General features: G+C 40.8%; 1 long non-coding RNA gene across 1 annotated transcript in view; it reads right to left on the bottom strand.

Moving 5' to 3' along the window:
- The window catches only part of LOC141994235 (uncharacterized), a 203,885-nt gene that overhangs the window by 26,209 nt on the left and 154,357 nt on the right, over positions 1-23,319 (bottom strand). The window contains exon 3 of the long non-coding RNA XR_012641050.1: positions 6,428-6,520. This is a non-coding gene — a long non-coding RNA (uncharacterized LOC141994235). The remainder of the gene's footprint in view (positions 1-6,427; positions 6,521-23,319) is intronic.

Raw genomic sequence — 23,319 nt, 5'->3', positions numbered from 1 at the left:
CATTGATCTCAATCTCCTATCTAGTTTTTAAGAAATGGGGCCTTGATACAGGTACAATCGAACCAAGAGATTCTTGTATTTATGCTAAATCCGTGATTAAAGCTTAATTAATAGTAGAAAATATTATATGCAACTAGCCATTAGGCATAGCAACTTCCATTTCAACTGTATGTGTTGTCTTTTGGGTTTGCTTCTCCCGAAGTGCTCAAATTAAAAAAAAACAAATTTTTAAGACTGCATAAGAATATTTACTTTGGTTAAAATTTAAAAAAAAAAATGCCCCCGTTGGCTTAACTCTTTTCCTACTGAAGTAAAACTCCCACTGATCTTGATGGAAGGAGAGCCAAGCCTGATCATTTTTGAAAATCCCTCTCTAATTAAGACTTCTACTTTCTATTTCAAAATTTCCATTTTGAACTAGCTAATGATGTAAGTCATTCAACCAGAGAACAGTAACAATAAAAAGTGAATTATGTAACAAATTCTGACTTGCTAATTTTCACAAGATTATTTGTACCTGTGCATTGTCAAAGAATAATTCACAGAGGACATTCACACATTAAAAAAAAAAATTGTTATCTGTTCAAGAAGCTATCGGAAAGGTTTTTTTCCCCACTCAACTCCATTGTAACCTTAAGATTTCTTTTCTACTGGAGTTTTTTCCTAGGGATTTTTTTTTAAGCCTTTGAATTCTGGTTCATTCTGATCATCCTCTTGGCTAACAATCATAAGAGCCCACAGTAAGATTGCAGAGCTAACCATGGAGGCAAGTGGTGTTAAAATTTCTTCTTTCAGCATTTTTTGGGGGTAACAATCATTCTAACCATTAAAATCTGGCTTTCCCTTGAAGTAAGGAGCTATGAGCTAAATAAGCAAAGTGCTTTCTTTTCATGGCTTAACAAATATGTAAAAGAAGCAGTGAGAGATAAAAAGGCATCTTTTACAAAATGGAAGTCAAATCCTAGTGAGGTAAATAGAAAGGAGCATAAACACTGCCAAATTAAATGTAAAAATGTAATAAGAAAAGCCAAAAAGGAGTTTGAAGAACAGCTAGTCAAAAACTCAAAAGGTAATAATGAAATGTTTTTTAAATACATCAGAAGCAGGAAGCCTGCTAAACAACCAGTGGGGCCCCATGACGATCGAGATACAAAAGGAGCACTTAAAGACGATAAAGTCATCGTGGAGAAACTAAATGAATTCTTTGCCTCAGTCTTCACAGCTGAGGATGTTAGGGAGATTCCCAAACCTGAGCCGTCTTTTGCAGGTGACAGATCTGAGGAATTGTCACAGATTGAAGTGTCATTAGAGGAGATTTTGGAATTAATTGAGAAACTTAACAGTAACACATCACTGGGACCAGATGGTATTCACCCAAGAGTTCTGAAAGAACTCAAATGTGAAATTGTGGAACTATTAACTATGGTTTGTAACCTGTCCTTTAAATCAGCTACTGTACCCAAGGACTGGAAGATAGCTAATGTAATGCCAATATTTAAGAAGGACTCTAGAGGTGATCCTGGCAATTACAGACCGGTAAGTCTAACGTCAGTACCGGGCAAATTAGTTGAGACAATAGTAAAGAATAAAATTGTCAGACACATAGAAGAACATAAAGTGTTGCACAAAAGTTAACAAGGTTTCTGTAAAGGGAGATCGTGTCTTACTAATCTATTAGAGTTCTTTGAGGGGGTCAACAAACATGTGGACAAGGGGGATCCAGTGGAGATAGTGCATTTAGATTTCCAGAAAGCCTTTGACAAGGTCCCTCATCAAAGGCTCTTACGTAAATTAAGTTGTCATGGGATAAGAGGGAAGATCCTTTCAAGGATTGAGAACTGGTTAAAAGACAGTGAACAAAGGGTAGGAATAAATGGTAAATTTTCAGAATGGAGAGGGGTAACTAGTGGTGTTCCCCAAGGGTCAGTCCTAGGACCAATCCTATTGAACTTATTCATAAATAATCTGGAGAAAGAGGTAAACAGTGAGGTGGCAAAGTTTGCAAAGGATACTAAACTGCTCAAGATAGTTAAGACCAAAGCAGACTGCGAAGAACTTCAAAAAGATCTCACAAAACTAAGTGATTGGGCAACAAAATGGCAAATGAAATTTATTGTGGATAAATGTAAAGTAATGCACATTGGAAAAAATAACCTCAACTATACATACAATATGATGGGGGCTAATTTAACTACAACTAATCAGGAGAAAGATCTTGGAGTCATCGTGGATAGTTCTCTGAAGACGTCCACACAGTGTGCAGCGGCGGTCAAAAAAGCAAATGGAACGTTAGGAATCATTAAAAAAGGGATAGAGAATAAGACAGAGAATATCTTATTGCCCTTATATAAATCCATGGTACGCCCACATCTTGAATACTGCATACAGATGTGGTCCCCTCATCTCAAAAAAAGATATACTGGCATTAGAAAAGGTTCAGAAAAGCGCAACTAAAATGATTAGGGGTTTGGAACGGGTCCCATATGAGGAGAGATTAAAGAGGCTAGGACTTTTCACATTGGAAAAGAGGAGACTAAGGGGGGATATAATAGAGGTATATAAAATCATGAATGGTGTGGAGAAAGTGAATAAGGAAAAGTTATTTACTTGTTCCCATAATATAAGAACTAGGGGCCACAAAATGAAATTAATGGATAGCAGGTTTAAAACAAATTAAAGGAAGTTCTTCTTCACTCAGCGCACAGTCAACCTATGGAACGCCTTGCCTGAGGAGGTTGTGAAGGCTAGGACTATAACAGGGTTTAAAAGAGAACTGGATAAATTCATGGAGGTTAAGTCCATTAATGGCTCTTTGCCAGGATGGGTAAGGAATGGTGTCCCTAGCCTCTGTTTGTCAGAGGGTGGAGATGGATGGCAGGAGAGAGATCACTTGATCATTACCTGTTAGGTTCACTCCCTCTGGGGCACTTGGCATTGGCCACTGTTGGTAGACAGGATACTGGGCTGTATGAACCTTTGGTCTGACCCAGTATGGCCATTCTTATGTTCTTACGTTCCTACATTGCCTCTCACACCAAGCCCCAAAAGGCCCCTTTATTCTCCTTGCTTCAATGCCCTACACCTAGGAGTACTAAGGCCTTTCTTCTCCTCCATTTGCATTCCTCCCCATCAGAACTAAAAGCTCTTTCTTCTCCTCTTCCCCCCATTATCTCTTTCATAGAACTCCCTTCTCTTTTGTTCTTACCCCCACTGAGTCCCAAGGTCCCTTGTTTTTCTTATTCTTCCTTTCCTCTCTGATTGTAACCTCTCCCGCACTTAACAGATTTATGCTTTTTTTGCTGCTCTGGTTTGGTGGTGGCCCACAGCATCATTTGGATGGTTCACTGAGGTGTTTCATAGTAACAGAGTGAAGGCAAAAGCAGGCACATAAACCAGCTCCAGAACATTTTGTCACCGGCACACAAATCTTGTTGGCTGCCCATTATTGCACCTCTCCTCCTCCCTCAGGCCATCTGGCTCACAAATTATTCTCAAGTGACCTGAGGTGCACACCAACCTTTAGACCAGCCCTGGCCAATAGAAGACAGTTTGCTGGGCTAGTCAGGGTGGTGGAAGATGTGGTGCAGGTACACCATTTAGTGTACCTGCAGCACTCGTAAGAGGGAACCTGCAACTTGCCTGCTGAGAGAAGAAACAAAGAGGTGGGGAGAGGCAAGAAGCAGATTTGCAATTGTGGAAGGCAGAACCCAAATGCGAAGGTTCCCTCCCTACTCCCCGATTCCCGCGGACTCCAGTGTTCTCTGATGGATCTCTCTCTGTGTCTCTCTCACACACAAACACAAATTAAAATATTTCAATTCAACTTCATGGATCAATGTGCCCCCACAACAGTGCAGAGCTCAGTTTTGTGGAGCCTATCTTAATTCTCCTCTGCCTACTTTGAAAATAGTAGTAGTCCATGAAATAATCAGAAACAGATTGTGTAAAATACTGAGAAAAAAAATCTGTCTGTGGTATTTCTACCTGGTCAGAACATCATCAGACAGCCTGTTCTCCTTTGAGTTCCAACTCTATTTCCAGATAAAATGACTTAGATAAATTCCAGTAAGTTTTTGATAAACATCAAAAGCTCACGTGCTTATCTAAACTGAAGTGCCAAACCTTCTCAGGTTCACCTGCCACTAGATGCTTTTTTTGTTTCTTAGGGAGGATGAATGAAGTGGGAGCTGCTTCTAACCCTTTTTCCCTGGCCATGTCATGCGAGGAGAAAAGTCATGAAAATCCTGTTTGGGAAAAGAGAGAGAGGCACATACCATATTCTGCTTTGCTCCCTTGAAAAATTTTACAAGAAACATTCAGTTGTGCTTGTGACAGCATATTACTATCAAAACCTGCAGTTTGGATGCATACTAAGGGTAACGTCACATCTTGATGTGTACAGATTTCACCACTGATACGTAGGGGTTTAGTCATGTAATGTTTAAATTATATGCCACTGAAATCTCAGCGTCCGGGGGACTAAAGCTGGTTGAAAAAACACTGAAGGAACCATATTTTGTTTCATGCTTATCTCACTTTGGGGTTGCTGAGTTTCTCTTTTCCCCACCTAATAAAATGGTCCAGGACAAACAGGAATGCTTCTGTGGACACCAAATAATCCAGTGTAGCCAGATTTGTTGGATTACCCCTCATGCCCTGATCCCCCCTCTACCTTCTTGGGAACTGCGCTGACAGGGACCTTTGCCTATTTCTCTCTTTTTGTTATGTGTATGTACAGTGCCTAGCACAGTGGGATCCTGGTCTATGACTGTATCCCTGTAGGTCAGTGGTCACCAACCTGTCAATCGTGATCGATTGGTCAATCCTGGAGCTTCTGCCACATGATCATGACCTCTGGGCCGCTAACAGTCCGGCAGCGCAGCAGGGCTCAGGCAGGCTGTCTGCCTGCTGTGGCTCCATGCCGCTCCCGGAAGTGTCTGGCTGTGGCACATCTCTGCAACCCCGGGTAGCAGGGGTGGGGGTAAGGCAGCTCTGCATGCTGTCTCCTCCCCTAGCAAGGGAACCAGCCAATGGGAGCTCTGGAGGCAGCACTTGAGGGCGCAGGCAGCAGACGGAGATCTGCTTCCCCCACCCCACGGGGCTGCAGAGATGTGCCAACAGCCAGCAGCTTTTGGGAGCAGCCCAAGGCGGGCAGGCAGCATGCCTGAGCCCCCTCGCCACTGATCGGGAGCCACCTGTGGTTAGCGCCTTCCGGACAGAGCCTGCACCTCGCACCCCCTCCCATGCCCCAGCCTGGAGCCCCCTCTTGCACCCAAACTCCCTCCCAGACCCCTCATCCTCTCCTGCACCCCAACACTCTGGACCAGCCCAGAGCCCCTTCCTGCACCAAACTCCCTCCCAAGGCCCATACCCCTCACTCCCTTCTTCACCCCAATCCCCTCAACCAGCACGGAGACCCCTCCTGCACCAAACTCCCTCCGTGGGCCCATACCCCTCACCCTCTCCTGCACCCCAACACTCTGCACCAGCCCAGAGCCCCCTCCTGCACCCAAACTCCTTTCCAGAGCTTGCACCCCACACTTCTGCATTCCAACCCCTACCCCAGGCTCAGCCAATGCACGCCTCACAGTTGAGAATGTTACACTGATTTGTGTCAACCCCTGAAGAATTTTGGATTTATAAACCACAAATGACACGAATACAAATAAAATTAATGAAATGTCCAGTGGATTCTATGAGACCATATGATCCCTGCACCCAAACTCCCTACCAGAGCTTACACCCCTCACTCCTGCACCCCAATCCTCTGCCCCAGGCTCAGCCTGGGGGCCCCTCCCACACACTGAACCCCTGAGCCCCATCCCAGAGCCTGCACCTGCCCCCCCACCCCCTGCCCCAGCCTGGTGAAAGTGAGTGAGGGTGCGGGAGAGTGAGTGATGGAGGGATGGAGTGAGTGGGGCGGGGCCCTGGGGAAGGGGTGCAGCAGATCCTGGGTTGGTTATAATTCAAAAAGTGATCTTGTGCATAACAAGGTTGGAGACCACTGCCATAGGTGCTACTGGAATGCAAATATTTTCATCTCATCCCCTAACTTTTTTGACATTGCACATAGAGATTGCATGAAAGATAATGCTAAAGGGGTCAGCATTATCTTGCACAGATTCTTTCCAACAGGTCTGAAGAGAAATCATGCTATGTAGAGCTGCTACCCCTTTCACCTCCCTGCCTTTCAAAGCAACCACACCACATCCTACTGATGGAGCCCCAAACCCTCTGTGTGTTAGGTGGAATCACGCTCAACCCCTTCCCTCTAACAAATTTCAGTCCAATTTATTTGCAGCTTTACTATTTTCTGGAGTTTTACCTTTTATGGTTGTTTTTCTGGGAGCTATTATTTGAGTGAACAAAATGAATATGATAACTGCTAAATTTACAGTAATAATCCTGTGTGAAACTTTGAACTCACATGATCTGGGGTTTTATGAACACTTCCTTTGATTTCAGTTTGTTTTGGTTGGTACCACTCCAGTTTCACTTTGTATTTTGGGTTCATCTGAACCTGAAACACAAAACAAAACTCAGTTATAAGTACTCAGTCTGACTTAGATAGTTTAAAAAAAATCTCTCAAAACTTGAAACCTATGCAAAACCTTCCATGACTATTGTCTCAGATACAAGCTTTTAAATGAAACCCCAAAACAATAAGTTTAATTTGATTTTCAAAATGTTTCTGCAAATATTTCAGAACTATACTCCGAACCAAGGTAGAATGATTCTTAAGGTTATCCCTAGAGTTGGCTTAATGCATGAATCACTGATTAAGAGTAGTAGCTTATTCGGATTTAGTCATTTTATTTTCCTTTAACTCATAGTCAGAAGTTCCCAAAAGAATAATCAGGAGACCATTTCTGGAGCAATTCCTGAAATAATTATAATTAAGTCTGGAAATCTTCCTAAGACTGAACAACAAAAATACTGGTAGCAGGCAGTCATGATGGACTCTTGAGGATACTGCATGTTGTTCAGAAAGTAGAAAGCAAAGACCTCAGGAAATGATCCCTGGCATCAGTGTTGTTTAATGTAAATGCTGAAGGAAGTTCAACGGAAAGCATTTATCAGGAATTTCCATCCAGGGAGGAAGATATGTTGTTTTAGGAAAAATGCAAATATTAGTCAGCAGACCGAGGGCAAAAGAAATAGGAAGTGGGTTACAGAGTTCTTTGAAATCATATCTCACTGAACAGTGAGAAAACACTTATTATGTTAAATTGGACCACAACTCAAGACTTTTTGCAGCATTGTGCTATCACTTGATATTTTCTGCTTCCATGCCAAATTCAGAGGTTGGACAAAACATTAATTTTATCGCTATTTTGACACATCACCAGTATGTTGATTATTGGCGATGTTTGGACAACTCATAGGAAAAACAAAATCATATCAAAAAAATTGAGGATCTTGTCAGCATTAAAACCGTTGATTTTACAGCATTTTATAGACTTTTTTGTTGAAGGTAAAGTGGCAAAATACAGCACATTATTTGTGCTACCATGCACTTAGTCAAGGACTATTATGGTATAGAGGTAAAGAGTTCTGAAGTTAAAATTATAATTTTGGCAGGTAAAAGTCTGTTGCAGGGAGCAAAGAGACTGTGCTGCCACAAGAACTCTGACTGATTCAGCCAAAATCTAGGGGTCTACTTGCATGGAGGAAACATTGTAATGGCAGCTTCACACCCCATTCAGGTGGGAGGCATTCTTTTGATGATGTTAGCGGCAGATGTGGGTGCTCTCCAGTAAGACTAGACCGAACCTCTGAAGGTTTTTTGTTCAAGTATGGCTACTTTTAAATCTGTTATAGAATGTCCAGGAAGATTGAAGTGTTACCATTCCTGATGTCTGTTTTGTATCCAGTTTTAAATTCCAGTATTTTCATGTCCCTCTCTCTGTAGTTCCTTCATCCATAATACAGATGAACATTGCATATATGAGCTGAATAAGTGAAACTGGATAAGTAGATGACTTAATCAACTAGGCCTCAGTTCAGCAAGGTACTGGGACTACTCAGGTGCTTTAAGTTAGACAGGTGTCATAAAGAGGTTGCTGAATTGGGCCCTAATTTTCTGTAGGGGTAGTAGCAAAAATGGTTCTTCAGGAGGTGTCTTAAATGAAGAGAGGGTATTGGCTTAGGAGACTAGCTCACAAAGGCATCTCCCATACATGGTGTGATGTGCAAAACAGTTCTAGATGGTCATGGGTGAAGCATATAAATGGGGCATCAAGGCTGACATCACCAGGAGAGAGAAGGGCATAGCTATGTAGAGCCTTGAAGATGATAAATTTGAAATTGATGTAGTGCAAATGTGGGACCCACTGGAGGGCCCCAGCGTGAGTGAGTGATGTGATCAGATTAACAGGAAAGGAAGATTGTCTTAGTGACTGCATTTTGAATGGACTTGACAGGACACATGAGGGTCAGGGAGACCAATACAGCGAAGATTAGCAGTGGACTTTGACTTTTTATATATGACACCAGCAGGGTTCCAATTCTACCTCCTGGATAGCAGCGGGATAACTTTTGGAGTTCCAGTGGTCTCCTAAGCCAATGAATGGCAGGAGGAAGAGGGCTTATATTGAGAGGGGGTCATGAACTAAGCTGTTGAAATAATATATATATTTTAAAGTAGGTTGGGGGCAGTTGGGGATATACAGTGTGTGCGCATGGGGTGGGAGGGAACCGAATATAAAATATAGCTATAGAATGAGTTGCATGGCCGGATCTCCATTTTTACCAATAATACATGAGACAAGTCCCTACCAGATTTTGCTGTCAGTCAGAGTGAGGTCTCATTAAAATTCTAATAATTTAAAACATATAAACTAAATTGAACTTATTAATGAAACAGGTTTGGATTTTGTTCTAATAGGCCTTTAAAGAACGCTACCTACATTAAGAAAATAATAATAATCCATCAGATTATATACAGTTACCTCCAAGTCCATATATAGTTAGATAACTTTATAAATGGTCACTGACTGAAATCCAACCTATGCTGGCAGTGACAAACATATTAGAATTTGATAACTGTTCATGGGTCTATATGAAACAAGATGAGGAACTTTGATGTGTTTCTGCTGGACAGCTATTTACATAATAATAAAAAAAGCATAATGGCACTCTTACTAGAAGGGCCATAACCTGATGGTATAAAGACTGAATTTTCTTACAGCAACAGAAGTGGTCCCTTAGAGTCAGGTTTGAGGAATATCAAAGGAGTGATGAAGTTTGCAATCCCATTGCTATATCTTTGTATGGATAATCATGGGATTCAGATCTCAATCATAGTAGTATCAATCTGGCACTTTTAGTTAGACGTGAAATCCCTTTACAAATTGAATAAATTGTTAGTTTTTATATTGTATAAGATAATGAAGGAGAGACCAAGAATTGATAAGCTATTTTACTGTAATCCAATCCTGTAATTTAGAAATGGGGGTACTTACTTATTTTAATTTGTCTAAATAATTTCACTAGACCAGATTGTAATCATAACATATTGACTTTAGTCACTCATCTATCTTTATAGTAAAAAAAAAAAGTTACTTTATTATCAAGATCATATGGACATAATATAAACCATAGCAGAAAATGAGTTATTACATTTTAAGTGGCAATTACTGCAACCACATATTACTGTTTTGATAATATGTTTGTATTTATGTCAATATATTCTCCCATAGAAAAATTTTCACTAAATAAGACAAAATGCCCATAACTTTTGTGCAATTAGCTGTCTCCCCTCCACAAGAATAATGATTTAAAGTTTATTTAAATTGATAATACAACATGTCCACAATACTGTACAGTACAGAAAGCAATATTAGGTCTGTTCTGCCAGATGTTTGATGTGCTATTAAGTTTAAGGTAGCATGGGATCCAGTCACAGAGCTAAACTCCAGGCTTTGATTACAACACATCCTTTTTTCTGGCCTTGACAAATGATGTCTTCCACTCATATCCATTCAGAATGCAGCTGCAAAGATGATTTTCCCAACACTTTGACAATAAGGAATATCACACTTCCATATTATAAAATTGTGACTAATTTTTCACTTTCAATGAAGAGGTGGACTAAGGAGACACTGAAGATATCATTGATGAAGAATGCATAAAGATCTCTCTCAAAAGTAATTATAGTTGATCTCTAGGGCTGTGGAAACTGTTTTGACACAATTCAAACTTACAACATTTCACAAAATGTCCCTCTCAAACATCCAGCTGCTTCTCTTTTCATTTGAAGAACCTTTCACATATAATTTGCTTGCCAAGGGGTGGGTTGGGATTGGGTTTTGTTACAGATATGTATTTAGAATTAAAATTTCAAAAGCAACTAAGTGACAGGAGCTGAAGTCCCATTGCCTTTCAATGAGACTTAGGCTCCTGAGGTTTTGAAATTTTTAAATCCTGGTGTGCGTCCCTGATGTCCTGAAAATGAAGGACTATCACCACAAAACATATCAGTCTTCCTTTTATCCGTATCCACATTTCTTCCAATCTTGAATTAATGATAAACAATGAGTCACCCCTTCTTTGAAACATAGGGTCAAATCCTCATTTAGTGTACATCATCATAGCTCCATTGACTTCAGTTTATGCCAACTATGCCAATTTACACTAGATGGCAATCTGGCCAATAATATCTCAGTTTTGACATAGTTATGACATGTGTGCTGTACTGACACCACTTAACATATTTTCTTAATGATTTTGGAGTGCACTGCAAATTAATTTATGTTTATCAAGAAATATGATAAAATAAACATTGAAGTAAACAAGGTAATAATCTATCTTAGGGGAGAAGTTTACTTAGTTTTGATGACTGTCTGAGAGCACTTAAACATACCAATTGGTATTTCAACTGAACAATGAGTTATTCCTAATTCTATACCTTTAGAATCAAAGGCTTGTCATTTGAAACTATTCAGTTCCTGAAGCAATGCAAATGAAATGAGCAGATAAAACATGGCTTTTTACCAGGATCTTTTCCAGTTTTATCACTGAACAAACATAATATTCAAAGCATTAAATGAGGGGTAGATTTGCAAATCATTGTGAAGGGAATTACATGGATAACTCCCAGTAACAGTAATGGGAGTTAGCAATCCCCCAGGACCTGTTCTCATAGACTACCTTGAACAGTCACAATGGAGTTAATTGATTTTTACAATTACATACATAAGCATTTAATAGCTAGAGAGAATCAGGTTTTCATGAAAAAAGAAACATGAAATCTGAGGGGAAAGAACTAGTTAAAAGATGATTAGACAACAGAAAATCACCTAAATGCCAGATTTTAAATTAGCAATGTTTTAATACTTTAATAGTTATAGATTTTTTATTTTTTAAGAAAAGTAGTGAAAATAATGGTTATTTCTGAAGTTTAAACAGACAAAATTCAGTTATATTCTCGTCTGAGATGTACCTCTGTTTATGTATTGTGATAAAGTTCCTCCTTTACCTTGATGGGTCCTGCGCTTATTGGCGGATTTTGCTCGCCTCAGAGATTCACAGTAGCCCTCGGTTTGGCCACTTTTGTGGCTCAAATCTGCCGTTCACTCAGATAACCTCATCACTGCCCAGCGTGGGGACAAAAAAGTAAGAACAATCCCTGCAGTTTCTGCTGATCCACCATGTGAGTCGGGGAACAGCTCAGAGACCTTCCCCTCTGGTGGAACCTCCTGTGTTGGGTCTGGAGTTGGGAGGTTTGGGGGGGAACCTGGGCCCGCCCTCTACCCTGGGTTCTAGTCCAGGGCCCTGTGGACTGCAGCTGTCTAGAGTGCCTTCTGGAACAGTTGTGCGACAGCTACAACTCCCTGGGCTACTTCCCCATGGCCTCCTCCCAACACCTTCTTTGTCCTCACCACAGGACCTTCCTCCTGATGCCTGTTAACGCTTGTACTCCTCAGTCCTCCAGCAGCACGTCCTCTCACTCCCAGCTCCTTATGTGCACACCTCACTAACTGAAGTGAGGGCCTTTTTTTAACCACGTGTCCTGATTAGCCTTAATTAATTCTAGCAGCTTCCCAATTGGCTACAGGTGTCCTAATTAGTCTGCCTGCCTTAATTAGTTCTGGAAAGTTCCTGAGTGTTCTGGAATAGTCCCTGTTATTTTACCCAGGGAAAAGGGATCTGCTTAACCTGGAACTAATGTATCTACCTTCCACCACTCTCTTGTAGCCATCTGGCCTGATCCTGTCACAGTATGTTTCTATGAACATAAGGATTGTATTACCAGACCAAATGGTCTGTCTAGCTCACAAATGATCTCTCATAGGCAGGCAAGAAATCATGTGTTTGGCCAGCTGTAAAACTAAGCTTATAAGGATTAGATTTTTCAGTTAACATTGGTAAACTTTTATTTCACCATGTACACACAAACTGACAAATATACTCATCAATAATCAAAATGTAATGATAGGCAAAATAAGAAAAATGCTGCTTGAGAATGTATTAGAGTTTGATTTAAGGACATTTTAGTTTGTATATTTTGACCTATGATGTTGACAATTTGTGTTTTAACTGTTATAAAAATTAAACTTTTTGAATCTCAGATGTATTGTCAGAGCCATCCCTAGGGAGTGCGGGCCTGGGGTAGAAATGATGTCATTTCTGGGACTGACCACGCCGGGGGCGTGCAGGGGAGGCAGTGCCTCCCCAAACAGCCAGGTGTGGCCCCACCCACACTCCGCCCCACCAGGCCCCTCCTTTGGTAGTGCCGCTGGGCTCCAGGGGGCTGGGACTACACTGCCCACCTTCCCAGGGCTGGGGAGGCTGCGGCGCTGCCATGCGCTCTCCCTCATGGAGCTCCTTGGTGCACACTCTCCCTCAGGTGGAAGGGCGGCCCTGCGAGTTTCCTCCCCAAGCCAGTGGTTTGACCACTGCCCATGTGGCGCTGGCCAACCACACTGGACCGCGGGGACCCCCAAAGTGTGGGGCAGGGAGAGGTCACCCCGATTCGCCATCCCCTAGGGACGGCTCTTGTGTATTGTCGTTAAATAATTATCTGACCTCACCATAATGTCCTGATCAACTGTGAACATTTAAATCAATAAAGACAGTAAAAGTGCTTGAAATCCATAATGTTGCACAACTGTTAAAAATTAAACAATAAAAATAGAAAAAAGCTTTAAAATAAACATTGATATTAGCCTTCAAAATGATAAAAAAATAAAAATTGAAATCTGCCAAGCCTATGTATAATATTATACCACAGAATACAGACACTGAAGTATGAGCTTTAATACCTCTTGCAATTATTTTTACTAAAGTTAGCATAACTAAAGATGAAGTTCTGATACTTAGCTGTAGTGTGGACAAAAAACCTGCAGTACAACTCTGGAGGTATGGGGGATAAAGCTGGTTTTAAGATACTCTCTCAATGCACTGAAAATTAACCATGGAAAACTTGTGACCAAATGTAGAGCTCTAACTGTTAAATAAAGCAGGATTAAAATCTCTATGTTCAAAACTCAGTGTGGCCTTAATTATAGGTCACTACTGAGGCCATAATAAAGTTCCTGCTTTTCTTCTGAATCCAAGCAAGCAAATGTAGAATCTCAGTATACGCATTACCTCTGATATAAAAATTTACCCTTTCCTCTAATTTTGTCAAACATTTCATATTTTTAAAGCTATTATTTCTGTGTATTAAGTCTTGAAGTTTTTATTTTAGAATAGTATATTTATTTTGTACAGAAAACTGAATATTGTGTTGAATATATATTTTAAGAATATGGAGAAAACCAACGAAAGCAACAAACACATACATTCTAGATTAGGTGAGGCACCAAGAAACTTGGAACATGAATCTTAGCTTTCAGTCTCCTAGCTTTTTTCATTTGTTTCACAGCTTTTAGATTATGCCAATTTATTTTTCATATTTAATTTCTTTAAAAGAAATTATTTTAAGGAACAGCATAGCCAGCCCTGTATCAAAGTGAAACACAATAGATACAACCAAGTTGTTTTAAATGGTGTGGTTCAAATATATTCATGGTGAGAAAAATGTAGAAGACACTTAAACCAAAATGTACCCTCACAATTATATCACAACCATGTTTACTGGTTCCTTCTCTGACAAGTTACCATTTAACTGAAATCTAAAATAAAAAAAAAAACCCTGAGAACTCACCTAGTTTTAAGTAAGATCTGAGTTCTGGTTGTTACAAACATGCTGGAAAAAATCTCAAGGGGGAAGGGAGAAATTAGGAAGACTGGAATTAGGACATTTGACAGAGCTAGGATTTCAAATGTTGAGGCAGTCATGTTTATTATCATCACTATGGCGATAAGTTGAATTTTGCACTTACAGAAGCGATTCATAGAAACATAGGGTTGGAAGAGACCCTGAGAAATCATCTAGTCCAGCTCCCTGCACTGAGGCAGGACCAAGTATACCTAGACCTTCCCTGACATGTATGTTTCTAACCTGTTCTTAAAAACCTCCAGTCATGGGGATTCCACAAATTTGCTGGGTAACCTATTCCAGTATCTTTATAATTAGTTTCTGTAATATCTAACCTGAATTTCCCTTGCAGATTAAGTTGATTACGTTTTGTCCAATCTTCAGTGGACATGAAGAATTGATCCCTGTCCTCTTTATAACAGCCCTTATCACATTTGAAGACTTGTTGTCAGCTCCCTCCTCAGTCGTCTTTTCTCAAGACTAAACATGTCCATTTTTAAAAAAAACTTTTCTTTATATGCCAGGGTTTCTAAACCTTTCATAATTGTTGTTGCTCTCCTCTGGGCTATCTCCAATTTGTCCATATCTTTCTGAAAGTGTGGCACTAAAACTTGACACAGTACTCCAGCTGAGGCCTCACCAGTGCTGAGTAGAGAAGAACAATTATCTCCTGTGTTTTATAATATGACACACCTGTTAGCACATCCCAGAATGATATTTGCCTCTTTCGCAACAGCAGCACACTACTGGTGTGATCCTCTATAACCCTCAGATCATTTACTGTAGAACTGCTGCCTAGACAGTTATTCCTCATTTTATAGTTGTGCATTTAATTTTTCCTTCGTAGTATAGTACAGAGCTACCTCTCATCTCTTTCAGTACTATCATTTCAGGCTGCCTGCTGATAGGCAGACAACACCACAGTGGTTATAAGCACATCATATTTTCAACTTTATCCTCACAACCACTAGAGCTAGAAACAAACAAGAGCTTAGATTCATTCCAGAGCACAATTCCATAGCAAAGGGTGGGTTCTGTAGCACTGCCATCAGAGGCAGCTCTGATGAGCTCAACTTTGCAAAGTAACTTCTTATGTTTCCCTGTGAAATGCTGCACTAAGTTTGGGTTAGAAGCTTCACTGACACACCTGGCAGAGATTTCAGGAGTCTTTTGCTAACCCCCCCCCCCCCCCAACTAGAAACTGGATAAAAGACCAAGCTAAAGACGAGATCACACTTTACCCACATTTCAGACCTAGAGTCCCCTTTCTTCCCCCCACTTAACACCACTCAATTCCCCACTCCAAACTCCCATTGTAATAGGGATCACAGATACACTCTCCCTGCCAAAACTCTACATGCTTGTTACCAACCATTACTGTAAGTAAACAATGTACAGACCCCAGTGTGCATGGACCCACCTCTCAATTAGAAAGAGAAACAAAACAACCCCCTTCTTACCAAATTAACACATCACTCTCAGTTTTCAGTAATTCTCTCAAAAGCCAGATACTACTAGCCCACCACTAAGCGAATCACATTTCTTACAATAAACCACCAGTGTCAGTTGACCATAATTCCATTTTACATGGAACAGCTAGGTTGCATTATTTTCATTTGCACAAGTTTAGGCAAACCATTGCAGAAATTGAGATTTATAACCCCTCCTACTGGCCTAGAATGGAGGTACATTTTTGCACCTGCATTTAACAGAGGATTCTACCTTTATCTTTATTCATGCCAATTTTACTTTTATGCTTTTGTAGCTCATACACTGTAACGGAACATTTTGAAATGAAATATTTTATATTAACTACAAATATCCTTATTCATTTTCAACAGTTTGGTGATTTCCAGTAGTATGGTTCAATTAACAAAGGTTTTAGGTATTTTCCAGGGTTGAATCATGGAATCTTTCCTCTTGGACTGTTAATAAAGGATACCAGAAAGCATGTCAAAAAGGGGGAAAGAATCAGCAACTTTAATAATATGTTTTCAATGTAAAAGTCACCACCAATAGTAGATTCTTAAATAAACAAGGATTTATTGGGCAAAATGTAAAACATGTCAAAACTGTAGGAGGAACTTTAAACAAATCTTTACTGACATAGGATATATGCTTAGGAATAATGTTTTGATTGTCATCTCCCTGAAATAACAAAGCTTTATAAGAAGAAACAATAGCAATTGATGGGATTTGTTGACAATGGAAACAGAACAGTATCATGACATTTTCCACAGTGCAGTGAAATGTTCTCACTGTGCTCTGTGTTATCTCAGGTCATCTGTGTGAGAGGGTGAAATAGTCACCGATTATGAGAGAATCTGGAATCACTTAATTTGTACAGCTTCACTACAGAATGTGGCTCTAAATCAAGAGGTTTTAAATAGCAGAAACCACACTCTAAGTTAAAAAGCGCAAACTTTGATAACTAAAGAGTTTAAATAGAAAATTCTTAACTAAAGAGTTTGAATAGAAATTTCTTAACAAAATTCTACTGTAGTGTACTTCAGGAAAAACTTTATGCAATCAAACAAATAGTGAAACGTCCATATTGTACTCTTATGCTTTTACAATGCTTTACTATAACATTCTTGCTTTTTTTTATTTTGGGAATGGTCTTGCTACATACATGGGCCCAAGGGACAAGCCTGTACAAGTCTCATAACCCATACGATTGTCAGTCTTTGTTTGCTACACTTTGATAGTAGCAATATCAGTGCAGAAGCTTTAAGATAAAACTATTGTGTGAAAGACCATGTTAGATGACAACTTCCAATAGTTTGTAATTCACTATACTGCAATGAATTAAGACTGAGAGAAATATGTAACTTCTCCACACCTATGGCAATCCTTCACACTTCAAACAACCAGTATACTATAACTGACCAACTCTCGAGAATTAAAAGATTAACACTGAAGCTGCTCTCCTAGCACAAGATGCAGCACACAAACGGAACTTTACCTTTCATAAAGTAGAAAGATTGAAAGGGGCAAACAGTGTGTTTGTGTGTTTTGTAGCATGCAGAAAGAGAACATCGATATATGACCTCTGATAACTGGACATTTTTGGAGCAATTTCTCTTGCTTCTGAAACCACATAAAATAAATATCAGTGCTGTTCAGACCTCATTCAGATAATTCAGGACCACAGATGGACTCCATGCTATTCCCAATAGCTAGTACTAAAAGGACAAAATGTAGTCACGTTACTATTGCAGGTGGGCAACACCATCTGTTCTGATGAAGATACATACATTTTGTTGGAGCTCATTTGAACAAGACTACTGGCTCACCCACTTCATCTCACCAACACAGCTTGATGACAAGAATTGAAAATTGGTTAATAATTCCTGGCAGCCATAATGGCATCAAGTAATTTCTAGCTTTACAAGTTTGGATGTAAGCATATAAAGATAATGATTAAAAGAACTACATTATACTACACACACACACACGGCACTCTTCATTATCTCATGGTCACACCACAAAAACTAGCATGTTGTGCACTGGTAGCAACAAATAAAATAGCTCAAGTGGTTTTGCAGGCTGAAAAAGTCCTACCTATAATTTGGAGAATACCTATAAGGACTTTTTGTAGCTAGCTCAGCTGAGGTTTTCTGAGTAAATGCTTGTAGCTTATTTTGCAGAGCCAAAACTTATAAATATTTGTCAGCTTTTGGATGAACAAATTAGTTATATGCTCTGCTTACACTGTACCTTAGGATGTCCTCCAAATGTAATTCAGTCAAAGAATTTTTAGCACAAGTGGTAACTTTGCTCCATTTTAAATCACACCCAACTTCTTAGGCATATTTAGATTTTACGCCTCTTCAAAATGAACAAAATGCCAACATTCAGTTTCTGAATGCAGATTTAATCCAGCAAAGCACATAAGCATGCTCTGAACTGTAGGCATTCAGGCAGTCCTATTGATTTCAGTTTAAACAAATGGTTATATGCTTTGTTGGACTGGGTTCTGAATTCTCACAAGCATTATCCACCATAGCTCTATCTTTTAATCAGAAGAATCTGATTCAATTAAAACAACAGTGGTGGGGTAATGCTGATGCAACTGCTTGCGTCTTGGTCATTAAGCATCCTTCTCCACATCTATTTTATTTGGGTGAGCTCATCGCCATTGTCACATTTTCCAAGTATTCTGTTGTATGCTTTTCATTCAAGCTTCATGGCATGCTCATTGATTTCTAACTGTCAATATACCTTGTGTGGCTGTTTTTTGTGAAAGACTGAATTGAAAAATACTGTTCAGCGTCATCATCCATTTTAGAATCTTTTGTAGTCTCCATCTTCAACTATAAATAGAAGTATTTTGTCACCTTTGTTTATTTCACCCCACTCATATCTGTAAAAACTTATGGGTGAGATCAGAACCAGCCCTGTTATCTTTTCCCTGCAAGTCTAGGCAGGGAAATATTTTTGGGGTAAGAAACAAGAATCATATTATGAGGAGAAAGGGGATGATTTTGGAAAGGTTCAGGACAATGCACATGAGAATTTTGGCATCTACGGAAAAAAGGATACCCTACATTGCTCAGACAGCCTTTCTCCACCATCCTCTTTACATTCAGCACGAAAAGCCAGGATATGCTATAGTAGGGGATGGTAAGAAGAAAATATTTATTCTTCAGCATCCGCATCACTCCTTTCCCCTAGACCCCCTCTTGTGTCTCTTTCCCCACCTATCATCTACATCTCTTTTCCCTCATGAGCCAGAATTGGCTTTATGATCAGGAATCACCTTGTGGAAGGCTAGGGTCAAATGTGTGAGAGAGATGAGTGCCACAGAAAAGAGAAATTAGAGAAGCTGAAGAAGGGAAGAGGGCAGCCAGAGACAGGGAGGGCGAGGAAAACTAGACAAAGAGAAAGGAAACTGAAGGAAAAAGAGAGAGAATTGTATAGCGTAACCTCGGGGGGGTAGAGACAGAGGAGGAGAGAAAATTATTTGGGAAAGGAATTTATGCAAATGAAACAATGACAGAATTATTTAAAATTATTTTAATACATGTCTTCAAATTTTTATGGAAAACAGTTTCTGTAACCATTTTGGTAACATTTGCAATAAAAACAGAAATACTAGAAAAAAGTAAAAAGCATGAATTTTTCATAAACAAAAAAAAATTAAAAAAGAAGCAATTTTCATTAAAAAAACCCCCTCTTCATTCCAAAAAGTTAGACAAGCACTACTCTCCAGATTTCTGGCTTTACAGCCTTAATAGGTATCCCCTCAGCTCACACTTACCTTTGCCTCACCTCCTCTGTACCAATATTGTCAATTGCCCCAAGGCTTAATTTAGATCTGATCAGGAATTTTTCCAATCATATTTTTTCCAAAGAACAATTTGTCAAAACCAAAGTGTTCATAAAACAGGGCCAATTTTGACTAATTGCCCAATTGAAAAATTATTGGAAAAAAAGTTTTGAAATCTAGATGTCCCATTTTGACATTTTTGAAATGAAAAGATTGTGCTTTTTTAATCAGAAGGACTTTCAAAATTTTAATATATTTAGACTAAAGAATAAAAGGTCAAAACCAAAATGAAATGTTTCAAAAATATTGAAACAAAATGATTCAATTGGTCGAAACAAAACTTTTTGTGGGGTTTTCAGCTCATGAACATTTTTGAGATTTTGACTTCTTTGCCCCACTTTTGGATGGGAAAATTGTTGAACATTTCTTGAACATATTTACGGGATGAGAAAAATCATCTCTCACTCAGCTTTAGTCTCATTCCCATTGCTTGCTTCTTCCTTTCTACTCATTCTCTCTCCAGTGAGATTAAGTGGCTTGAAATGGAATGAGGAACTAAGGATATGAGAAGTAGCCCCCAGAGGAGCCAGTACCCATAGTCTTATCTCCATTTCGCATCTGTATAAACTATTGGCAACCATGTTGATTCTGCTCTGATTGCGAAAAGGAAAGGGGGTGACTGTATGGTAGAATAAATAGCTGCAACAGCAGAGGAGAGCTAGGAAACAGAAGTGGACTTACAAAAACCAGGAAAAGATTAGAGTTACAAACAGAATACAAACAGAAGGCTTGAATTTCTCCTGAAATCTAGGAGTTTTCCAGTTGGTTGGAGTATATCAGCATTTTTCAAAGTTCAGTACTGGGGCGCGGCATGTCAGGCACTGGGTTGCTCTGGTCAGCACTGCTGACCGGGATGTTAAAAGTCCCATCGGCGGTGCTGCCCAGCTAAGACAGGCTTGTGCCTACCTGTTCTGACACCGCGCTGCGCCCCAGAAGCGGCCAGCAGCGGATCTGCACACTGCCCCCACCCTGAGCACTGGCTCCACACTCCCATTGGCTGGTTCCAATGGGAGGGGGGTGCTGCCTGTGGGCGAGAGTCATGGGCCTCTGCCTAGGAGCCGGACCTGCTGCTGGCCACTTCTGGTGTGCAGCATGGTCTGCGGTGCCAGGACAGGCAGGAAGCCTGCCTCTGCACCCTGGCTGCGCTGCTGACTGGGAACCCCTAGAGGTAAGTCCACACCCCAACCCCGTGCCCCAATCCCCTACCCCAGCCCTGAGCCCCCCCAAACCTAGAACCCCTTCCTGCACCCCAAACCCCTCATCCCTGGCCCCACCCCAGAGCCTGAACCCACAGCCCAGAGCCCTGACCCCCTCCCACACCCCAACCCCCACCCCAGCCGTGAGCCTCCCCAAACCCAGAATCCCTTCCTGCACCACAAACCCCTCATCCCCATGCCAGAGCCTGCACCCCCAGCCCAGAGCCCTGACCTCCCTCCTTCAGCCCAACCCCCTGCCCCAGCCCAGAGCCCCCTCCCACACCCTGAGCCTATCATTCTTGGCCCCACCCCGCAGCCCTCACCTCCACATCCCAACCCTCTGCCCCAGCCCTGAGCCCCTCACACACCCCAAAGCCCTCATCCCCAGCTCCGTTGGGTTGTGGGCATCAACAAATTTCTTCATCTGGGTCCCCAGAAAAAATGTTTGAAAACCGCTGGAGTATATACACTCACCTTCTACAACCCTTAACTCATTTATATATTTTTGTTTGGTTTCTTTTTCATTTCTCCATTTTGAGCACTATCTTCTTTTTTACCTTTGAACTTTTTAGTTGATGTAAGAAAATATGTGTGAACTTACCATATGGTTTGCTAACTGTGTGTTCAACAAAGATCCTGTCTATAAAAAAAGCATTATTTTATAAATAAGTGCATCACATTTCTCTGTGGAAAACAATGATATTTCCATACCAGAACTGTGATTGCTCTCAAAAGTCCAGTCCTAATTCTATATACAATGTATATAGGGAAGTAAATGCAAAACCTTGTTAGCATTGTAGCCAAGAAGGATGTCTTAACAGATCAAAGCTCAAATATACTAGTTTAGCGATCTTGTTTCAAAGTCTGACTTGAGCATATGTACACATATACTCAGCATGGGGTATAATAAAAGCTTAAATTCTGAGTTTGCTTAAATCCTAATGCATTGCAAATATTAATTATTTACCTTAACCAGAAAAGATCTAAAGCAATAAAAACTAATAAAATATTGATGACAGAGCAATGGACATTTGTGTTAGAAAGTGCACCCACATTAGGTAATTAACCTTTTGAACTCTGCAATTATAGTACTGCCAAAGAACAAAAATCCTTTAAAAGCTGTAACATGGTTTTAAGAGCTCATTTAAGTGGCCACATACGCTTTTCAAGACTTGCACCAAAAAATTACTGTGGAATTGAATAATGTAACAATCAAATTATTTAGTGTCCTCATTTTTATTCCTCATCCCATAAATTATTCTGCAATAAGTAACATCTAATACATAAGAAATGCCATAATGTGATCTGTTAAAGATATTTAATGCTTTAATAGCAAGTTCTGAACAATTATTATTGCTTCTTGGCTACTTGATTTCATTGTAAGACTGCTTCCACACCACTTAGATTAGTTTAGCAACATGGAGATTACTGTGGTGCATTATATGCTTAACCAGGGCACTAGTTTTAATGCTATTCTTCCAAATAGTAACAGTGTAAAAATGGCACCTTTTCATTTAATAGCTCTGTTCCCTCTATGTACTGAGTCTCATCTGCAGTATTGAGTAAAAAGCAGTCACAGCTATGGGAGGAGGAGTCTGAGTTTAAGGGCTGGTTTTAGGGTTGCCAAGTGTCTGGTTTTCAACTGGAAAGTCCAGTCAAAAAGGGGACCTGATTGTGTCTGGTCAGATGTACTGACTGGACACCAAAAGACCAGTTACCATGGGTGGGGAGGTTCCAGGTCATCAACTTGTGCCAGCCCCTGCTCAATCAGGGCTGCTGCCTACCTGCATCTTGTGGGCAGGCAGGCAGCAGGCTTTGCATCAGGCTGCAGCTCCCATCCTAGTCCTGGAGCAAAGGGAGTCTAGGTAGGCAGGAGGGAGGTAGAGAAGATCGAGTGACGAAGGAGGGAGAGGAGAGGAGAAAGTAGGGGGCGGGGTCTTGGGGGAAGAGGCAGAGCAGGAGTGGGGCCTCAGAGGGAAGAAGCGGGTCGGGGGCCCCTGTGACAAAGTGGGGATTTTCCCTTGTTATGTTGTATGTGAGCTATGTGAGTCTTACTGTTTTGCATGGATGCTGTGTGTGACTTTTGCAGAGGCTGCTCCAGCTGCCTGCATGGATGCTATGGCGACCCCTTCATAACTTGAGATCCAGGAGGGGAGTGTGACCAGGTGACTCTGGCCCAGGAAGTGAGACAAAGGCCGGAAGAGAGGCAATGGGCAGGGCTCCCCTCCCCCAAGATGGACTTGGCTGAAAGTCACTGATTTCTGTGCTAACAAGTTCTGCCCTACACGGTGTTCCTGTCAGCTAATAAACCTTCTGTTTTACCAGCTGGCTGAGAGGTTCAACTGACTGTGGAGTTGGAGGTACAGGGCCCCGCCTGGGTGGACTTGCTGCGGGAAGCGCACACTGTGGAAGGGGATGCTGAATGCTTCAAGCTCAGACCGAGGAAGGTCAAAGCTGTGTAAACGTCTTGCCCTGAAGACAGTATGCTCAGAGAGAAGAGACATGCTTCCCCAGAGTCCTGACTGGCTTTGTAGGGAGAGTTCCAGAGCATCCCCTCGTTGACTCTGTGACAACTGGTGTCAGTG

The sequence above is a fragment of the Natator depressus genome, chromosome 9 (genome assembly GCF_965152275.1).
Source record: "Natator depressus isolate rNatDep1 chromosome 9, rNatDep2.hap1, whole genome shotgun sequence".
Classification (NCBI taxonomy): domain Eukaryota; kingdom Metazoa; phylum Chordata; order Testudines; family Cheloniidae; genus Natator; species Natator depressus.
The sequence above is the reverse complement of the archived record's forward strand: the minus strand, read 5'-3'. Positions and strand labels throughout refer to the sequence as shown.